Source organism: Elephas maximus, chromosome 17 (assembly GCF_024166365.1).
Source record: "Elephas maximus indicus isolate mEleMax1 chromosome 17, mEleMax1 primary haplotype, whole genome shotgun sequence".
NCBI lineage: Eukaryota > Metazoa > Chordata > Mammalia > Proboscidea > Elephantidae > Elephas > Elephas maximus.
The window spans coordinates 34,539,761-34,548,724 of NC_064835.1; the positions used below are offsets into that span (position 1 = coordinate 34,539,761).

At 45.2% G+C, this 8,964-nt stretch overlaps 1 pseudogene; it reads left to right on the forward strand.

The window, feature by feature from the left end:
• The first annotated feature begins 427 nt into the window (after nt 1-427).
• Nucleotides 428-809, forward strand: LOC126060817 (60S ribosomal protein L32-like; annotated as a pseudogene).
• The last annotated feature ends 8,155 nt before the right edge of the window (nt 810-8,964 follow it).

An 8,964-nucleotide genomic window follows, 5' to 3' on the forward strand; every position in this document is an offset into this window, starting at 1 on the left:
TCTTCCATCACCATAAACAGAAACTCACTGCTTCCTAAACAATGATTCCCCCTTTTTCCCTCCCTCGTGCCCCTGGTAACCACTCATAAACTTTGATCTCCACACATTCAGCTATTCTAGATAACTCTTGTAAATGGAAACATAACGTATTTGTCCTTTGGTGACTGACTTATTTTACTCAGCATCATGTTTTCAAGGTTCATCCATGTTGTAGCATGTACCGGGACTTCATTTCTCTTTATGGCTGAATAATATTCCATTGTATGGACAGACCACATTTTGTTCATCAAGAAGAGATTTGTTTTGATAAGAGAAAAATACCCCACCGTGTTACAGACACAGTAGAAAAGGATATATTAAAAAAAGGATAGCAAGCTCTCTTCCTCAGCACTGCCTATGGAGGTGGCAGCCATCTCCTACCAGCATCATGGCTGCCCTCAGACCCCTCATGAAGCCCAACATTGTCAAAAAGAGGTCCAAGAAGTCCATCCAGCACCAGTCACACTGATATGTCAAAATTAAGCGTAACTGGCACAAACCCAGAGGCATGGACAACAGGGTGCAGAGAAGATCCAAGAGCCAGATCTTCATGGTCAACATTGGTTGCGGGAGCAACAAGAAGATGAAGCACATGCTGCTCGCTGGCTTCCATGAGCTCCTGGAGCTGGACGTGCAGAAAATCTTACTGTGCTGAGATTGCTCACAGTGCTTCCTCCAAGAACTGCAAAGCCATTGTGTAAAGAGCAGCCTAGCTGGCCGTCAGAATTACCAATCCCAATGCCAGGCTGCACAGTGAAGAAAATGAATAAACAGCTTGTTTGCAAGTTTTATTTGTGCTAAATAAAACCATAAACAGGCTGCCAAAAAAAAAAAAAAAAAAAAGATAGCAATAGTTAAGACTTTAGGACTAGTGGTAAGAGATTGACAGAGTTCTTGTTTAATGACTTTCATTTTTCTGTGTGGCAGGTTCAAAAAAATTTTTTTCACCTCGATTTCCCTTCCTGAGATCTAGCACATTTGGAGGCTAGGGAAACAGAAGGGGGCCTTTAGTAACAGCACTCAAGGGGGAGAAAGGGAGACATTCTTTCAGCACCACAACACACCAGAGACGAGTCAGCAGGAGCTCAAGGTTAGCACTGTGGGAAGTCTTTAAGAGAGGTTGTCCTTGGTCATGTGCCTATGAGGGCCTGTGATTGTTAGGGTTGTGTGTCGACTTGGCTGGGCCATGATTCTCAGTGGTTTGGCAGCTATGATGTAGTTTGGCAGTTGTATAATGATGTGATCACTTCCATGATGAGATTTGATATAATGTGATCACCTCCATGATGGGCTGTGCTGTGAGTAGCCAATCAATTGAAAGGGAATTTCCTTGGGGGTGTGGCCTGCATTCAATATATGTGGACTTTCTGGCAAACTCGAAGGCTTTTGTTCTATTCTGGATCTTGCATTTGGCTCATCAGCTCCCGACCTCCACTTCTTGGGACTTGGGCTAGCAGCCTGCTGTCTTACATGACGATCTTGGATTTGCCAGCCCTCGCAGCTGTGAGCCAGTAGCCTACTGACTGACCTGTGGATCTTGGGTTTGTCAGCCCCTGCAGCTACATGCGTACCCATGGACTTGGGACTTGTCCACCTGTACAGCCATGTGAAACATGTTTGTTGAAACAAACAGATGCAGCGCTGGAGGTGCTCACTCGTCTATGTCAAGAAATATGGAAGAGAGCTTCCTGGCCAACTGACTGGAAGAGATCCATACTTATGCTTATTCCCAAGAAAGGTGATCCAACTGAATGTGGAAATTATAGAACAATATCATTAATATCACACGCAAGCAAAATTTTGCTGAAGATCATTCGAAAATGGCTGCAGCAGTATATTGACAGGGAACTGCCAGAAATTCAGGTTGATTTCAGAAGAGGACGTGGAACCAGGGATATCATTGCTGACATCAGATGGATCCTGGCTGAAAGCAGAGAATACCAGAAGGATGTTTACCTGTGTTTTATTGACTATGCAAAGGCATTCGACCGTGTGGATCATGACAAATTATGGATGGGATTGCGAAGAATAGGAATTCCAGAACACTTAATTGTGCTCATGAGGCACCTTTACATAGATCAAGAGGTAGTTGTTTGGACAGAACAAGGGGATACTGATTGGTTTAAATTCAGGAAAGGTGTGCGCCAGGGTTGTATTCTCTCACCATACCTATTCAATCTGTATGCTGAGCAAATAATACGAGAAGCTGGACTATACGAAGAAGAACGGGGCATTAGAATTGGAGGAAGACTCGTTAGCAACCTGCGTTATGCAGATAACACAACTTTGCTTGCTGAAAGTGAAGAGGACTTGAAGCACTTACTAATGAAGATCAAGGACCACAGCCTTCAGTATGGATTGTACCTCAACATAAACAAAACAAAAATCCTCACAACTGGACCAGTGAGCAACATCATGATAAATGGAGAAAAGATTGACGTTGTCCAGGATTTCATTTTGCTTGGATCCACCACGAACAGCCACAGAAGCAGCAGTCAAAAAATCAAAAGACGCATTGCATTGGGTAAATCTGCTACAAAGGACCTCTTTAAAGTGTTGAAGAGCAAAGATGTCACCTTGAAGACTAAGGTGTGCCTGACCCGAGCTATGGTATTTTCAATCACATCATATGCATGTGAAAGCTGGACAATGAATAAGGAAGACCAAAGAAGAATTGACGCCTTTGAATTGTGGCATTGGCGAAGAATATTGAATATACCATGGTCTGCCAAAAGAACGAACAAATCTGTCTTAGAAGAAGTACAACCAGAATGCTCCTTAGAAGCATGGATCGCGAGACCGCGTCTTATACTTTGGACATGTTGTCAGGATGGATCAGTCCCTGGAGAAGCACATCATGCTTGGCAAAGTACAGGGTCAGAGGAAAAGAGAAAGACCCTCTACGAGGTAGATTGACACAGCGGCTGCAACAATGAGCTCAAGCATAACAACAATTGTAAGGATGGCTCAGGACCGGGCAGTGTTTCGTTCTGTTGTGCATAGGGTCGCTATGAGTCAGAACTGACCTGACGGCACCTAACAACAACAACAACAACAACAACAACACAGCCATGTGAGCCATTTCCTTGAGATCCCTCTATTTTATATATATATAGTATATATATATGCTTCACTGGTTTTGCTTCTCTAGAGAACTCAGCCTAAGACAGGGCCTTTCCCCTATTCCCTTCCTCCACACTTAGGATCTGAAAACCCAGATCCATGGAACAGTGAAACTAGATAGAACTGGGTGACTGAGAAATCATGCCCAAGGCCCGGTCCAGGAAGAGGCATCACCCTGGGTAGACGGTGGAGAACAGAGAGATCAACCAGGAAGCTGGGCTGTGTGGGAGTCCTGGGTATCTACACCTACTGTGCTGTGCCGTGAAGAGGAGCTGGGCATTGACTTCAAGGTAGAGGAGTTACCTGGTGAATAATCATCCTCCTATGGATTTGACAGAGATTGGAATATGCTGCTTGAATGTGAAAAAGGTAAAAGTAAAATATTCTAGATTTTGTGTCTATGCTTGAACTGTTAACAGCGGGATTGTGTAGCATTGCTCCCTTCTATAGTAAGAGATGCAGTGTTGAGTTCCACTGAGTCGTTGGAGGTGTGAGATCATCTATTCAGAGTGAGGGATATGGGGCAGAGTCATGAGCTCGAGGGGAGTGGAGGTAGTTTAGGAGTTTCTGCAGAGAACTAGGGAGAAAGCTGACCAGGAAAGCCTTGGTGGATTACCTGACAGAGTCCACACTGAAGACCATATTTTATATAGTGGTGCCTGTGTGCTCAATGGGGTGATCCTCCAGTGGCATTAGCCTCATTGTTAGCATCACAATTGTGGTTACGAGGAAGGAAGTTAAATTGATCAGGAATGAGGTTCTGATTTTTGAGCACCACAGTAAGTCAATGGGGCAAAGAAGTTGATAATATTGGCAAGATTGAGGCTGAAGTACTAGAACATGGGATCTGAGCAGCACAGGGAAAGATAAAGTAGGGGCAGAGAAGAAGTAACGGCAGATAGGGGACAGTTCGCATAGGACGAGGTCAAAGAGAAAGAAGAGTAAGTTCAGTGGGAGCTAGCGAGAGATCTCACAATGGACTCAGACATACCAATGATCATGAAGATGACTCAGAACCAGGCGACATCTTGTTCTGTTATACATAAGGCCACCATGAGTTGGCGTTGACTTGATGGGAGCTAACAACAGCGAAGTGAGGAATCTGGAAGGATAGGAAGTTGTGTTTGGGGAGGAGGATATTTCATTTTGTGACTTCAGAGGCGGAGAGGTTCTGAGTAGTAAGCAAGCCCAGGATGTGGCCTTGGGAGGGGCCTCCCAGGAACCTTGTCATCACTGGGAGCCTCTCTTTGATCCAACTTTGTACATAGCTTTTCTGTCTCCTTCAGCCTCTCATGGCACCTCCCATCTTGGCTACCCTTTTCCCACTTTCTGGTCCAGCAGGAGGACCTCAGCATCTTTTCTTACTTCCAAAGAAATTTATTCCACATGTGTCTGATTCACTTGCATTTACAGAAACTAACAATCTCCAGTGTCCAAAAACCCTTTCAACTGCTTCTTCTCTTCCCTTTCTTAGAAACAGGAAGTTGTGTTTGGCGGAGGAAAAACCCTTCCAGTGCCCCTGGGACTTACAAGATGTTTGGATTGAGGACTGGTGAGATCTTTACTTTCTCCTTTCCTGGGGCAATTGCACATTTGCCAGGGGTAGCCAGAACTTTCCTGTTTCTCTTTGCTGAGCCCAAGGCCTGAGGGAACGTATGTCCTAAAAGAGACAGGTGGCTTTAAAAATTCCTACATCTCTCTTCCTGCATTAGCATCACAGTTAAGAATGTACTTGTACGTGGCGTGTTAACTCTCTCCCAACACTTTAGCAGTGCCTGTAAGGAGCCCCTTTATATTTGGGGGTGTAGGTTGACTGACACTCAGTTTTAAGCAGGGCCAAGTACTTTCTAAGTGGAATGTCCCCATGTGCAGAAGAATGAATCAAGGAAATGTGGCACAAGTTTTAAAGGGGCACATCTATTTTGATGAATCTGACCAGGACATTCTGAAGTGTTAACCTAGAAAGCAGTCAGGTGCATGGGAATGGCTGTCATGGTGTAAGTGTGGTAGGAAAAGACACGTGAGTCACAACCTGACTGCTCTACTAATTCTTCACTCAATTTTTTTTATATGCAACGTCAATATGACCACAGTATTTGTCACTTTAATGATCACCTAAACTGAGCCAGCAAAAATGTCAGCTTAAATGGGAGACATCTTTCTCTTTCATCCAGAGGGCCACTGGAAAAGTTCCCATGCTAGAGGAGAGCTTCCTTAATGAAGATATTCTCTTTTCAGTCAAGGGCAACCAAATGAGAACAAACCCCTATTGATATTTCCCAAAGGCAAAAATGTTGTTGGGTCTCTCCCTTCCTCTGTTTTCTAACCTAGCCCCATGGATTGTAGGTGCTCAGGACCTGGGTTGGCTGATTATCTCACCAGTGGTGGAAATAGGGATGAGGAATTTTGGGGCAGGGGTATACTTTACTTGGGAATTATCTCCTAACATACATAGAGACCACTACTCGTCTGTCAGATTGTCATACTGAGGTGGCTTGAGTGTTGCTATGATGTTGGAATCTATACCACCAGTATTTCAAATATCAGCAGGGTTGCCCATGGTGGACAGGTTTCAGTGGAGCTTCTATACTAAGATAGACTAGGAAGAAAGACCTCTCAATCTACTTCCAAAAATTAGCCAATGAAAATCTTATGGATCACAAGAGAACACTGTTTGACTTGCTTGCTTTGGATACGTCATCAGGAGGGATCAATTGCTGGAGGAGGACGTCATGTTTGGTGAAGTGGAGGGCCAGCAAGGATGAGGGAGACCCTTAGTGAGATGGATTTGCACAATAGTTGCAACAATGGATCGAACATGTCAGCGATTGTGATGATGGTATAGGACCTGGCAACATTTAGTTCTGTTGTACATAGGTTGCTATGAGTCTGAGTTCATCCAATGGCAGCTAACAATGACAACATACATAGAGCAGAGCAGGGGTGAAGGAGGACAAGTGTCAGGGATAGTAACTTAGACCTTCCTAAAATATTGCCTTCAGTATCTTCATCTTGCTCACTCATCTCATGGTGTTTTGGCCATGTATCCATTAATTTAGCTTTGACTCAACACAGGAGCAAGAGAGGAAGTGATAAGGATGTGGCAGCAGAAATCTGGAAACCCAAGGACAGTCCCGTGCCTGACTCTGGCAAATTCCACATTTCTGTTCACTCTTAAAGAGTAACCCAAAACCTGGTGCTGTTGAGTCAATTCTAACTCATAGTGCCTCTACAGGGCAGAGTAGAACTGCCCCACAGGGCTTCCAAGGAGCAGCTGGTGGATTCGAACTGCCAACCTTTTGTTTAGCAGCCAAACTCTTAACCACTGTGCTATCAGGGCTCCACTCCTACAGAAAAACCATTTCTAATTCCAAACAGTAAAAGGGACACTGTTGCTTCCTGGAAGGACTTGGAGACATGGTGCAGAATGCATGAAGTAAAGGTCACTGTGGGTCTTACAAATTTCTCTTCCTGCAATGAGTAGAAATTTGGGAGCTGGAAGGCTTGGGCTACGCGCTAAAGCACAACAGTGCCTTATGAGCTCACAGATTAAATAATGCAGTGGCGACAAAGCCTCTCTATTTGTGCTGGGCCCCAAGTTGGAAATATCAAGACAGAGCAGTGGAGCTGAAAAAGCAGGGGTCAACATACTCTTAAGAACTTTCCTGTTGTTTTCATCATTTTTTGTTGTCATTTTTGGAGGTGGGGTAGTAAGGGGAGGTTGGGAGAAATGAATAGGGCTCCAGAGAAAAGCTTGAAGAACCACGTGTTTGGGCACCAGGAACAAAGATCAGTCCTCATTAAGAGGGCCCAGTTGGCTGAGAAGCCCAAACGTGAAGGGCATCACCAGAGAACAAGGTGCAGGTCTAGGGAGATGATTGCTCCTTCACCTGGGAAATGTTCTCAGGAGGGAGAACTTGTTTTGCTAAAGTGGGTTGGGGAAGAGTAATGTTGCCTATTCTTGTAAATTCATAAGACTCTCTGGTCAGCTATAGGGGAGTTAAGAGCCGGGAATTAGCCCAGACTATGATTCACTATCTCAATGACAAAAACGGGAAAATGAACTTTGATGCTAACTGAACATTGAAATATTTCTGCCAGGTGCCTGAAGGATCCAGATTAATGACCAAGTTACCTGCAAAGTAATTTAGGGATTTCCCATTAGAAGCATGGAAAAATGCAAACTCTCGGGAAGAGGGAATGCAGAATTCCCTTCTCTGGGGCTAAAATGGTGGTCGGTGTTGGCTGGGAGAAAGGATGGTGTGGTCTCTCTCTGCAGATCTGCTTTCGGAGTCCCTGAGCTGCAGCTGTTGAATTTCCAGACACAAACAAGTATGCATTCTGTGAGTCTTGCCGAGCCCACACAGCAAGGACAGCCAAGTGGGATTCCATTCTGCTTTGCACATCAGCAGCTCGGCTGCCAGCTAAACTCCGGGCAAGATTCACGACTGTGGATGATGCTGGCAACAAGGATGGCACCGTGGACTGGTGAGGGCAGTAAACAGGGGACGCATTTGGCCTTCATTAACTTGGGGAGGATGAGAAACGGAAGGAGCTAGGGTTTCAGAAACATACATCAGCCTCAACAAAACTGGTGCACAGCAAGGGAAGAGTTGGTTTTACTAGTAGTCAACAGCATGCCTGTGTGTGTGCTTGTTTATAGTGAGGTAAGTTCAGCCTCCTGCTTTCTGAATAGGGTAGGCAGACAGGGACAAGTGGTCAACTCTGTATCAACTGCCACCGAGTAGAGCTGTGCAGTTGGCTTACTGTACAAAGGGATCCAGCCAAGTGGAGAGTAAGGGGCTGAAATCCCCCGTGTCTCCCTTTGTGCCCCAAGGTCTGAGTCCTCCCAGAGGGGCCCAAAATCCAGTTGCCGTCAAGCTGATTTTGACTCACAGTGACCCCACGTGTGTCAGAGTAGAACTGTGCTCCGTAGGCTTTTCAATGCCTGATTTTTCAGAATTGCCAGGCCTTTCTTCCGAGACTCCTCTGGGGGGACTCAAGCCTCCAACCTTTCAGTTAGCAGTCAAACGTGTTAACCAGGTGCCTGAAGGATCCAGATTAATGACCAAGTTACCTGCAAAGTAATTTAGGACACCTCTGTCTAATTCCCAAGGGCTCCATATAGTGTTTTTCTGCCCATATCACCACACATTTGAATGGGTCCTAAAGCTAGAAGAAAAGGACAAAGGGGTCAAAGGTGATGAAAAAAGCAAAGTGCAAATTTAGATCTTTTCCTTCTTTCACTAGAATGCTATTTCTTGATGTTGTTTTTGCTGCTTCTCACCCATTTGTGACCAAGGACTAAGTTCTCACCACACCAGACCACATGGACGACTGAGCCAGAGAGTTCCTCTGAGCTATGGAGAAGATGAGAAGGGGAGTCAGATACTGGAGTTTTGGAACTCTCAGGTAGATTCAGGTGGCTGGTGGGGCATTTAACTGGGCTCGGATTGAGACGGCTGCAAGTTGCTTGGGCCAAAAGAGTTGTGCAATGGGGATGAAATTTGCTGTGGGTCAGGATGGAGAGAAGGAAGGTTCTGTGGGCTTGGGCTGATGTTACTTAGATACAGGGTCAGAACTCGCCTTTTACTAAGAGACTCTTGTGCCTCAGGCTCAAATAAACAAGGCTGATCCACATGTAAGAGTGAGGATTTTGAGGCATGCGTAGTGAATCGGACTTACTGAAGAAGAGGGAGCACAGAGGCATACCACTACCGTTTCTTCTGATTTGGAAAATTCCTCTAGAGCAGTGGTCCTCAAAGTGTGGTCCCCAAAGCAGCAACATCCCGTCACTTGGGA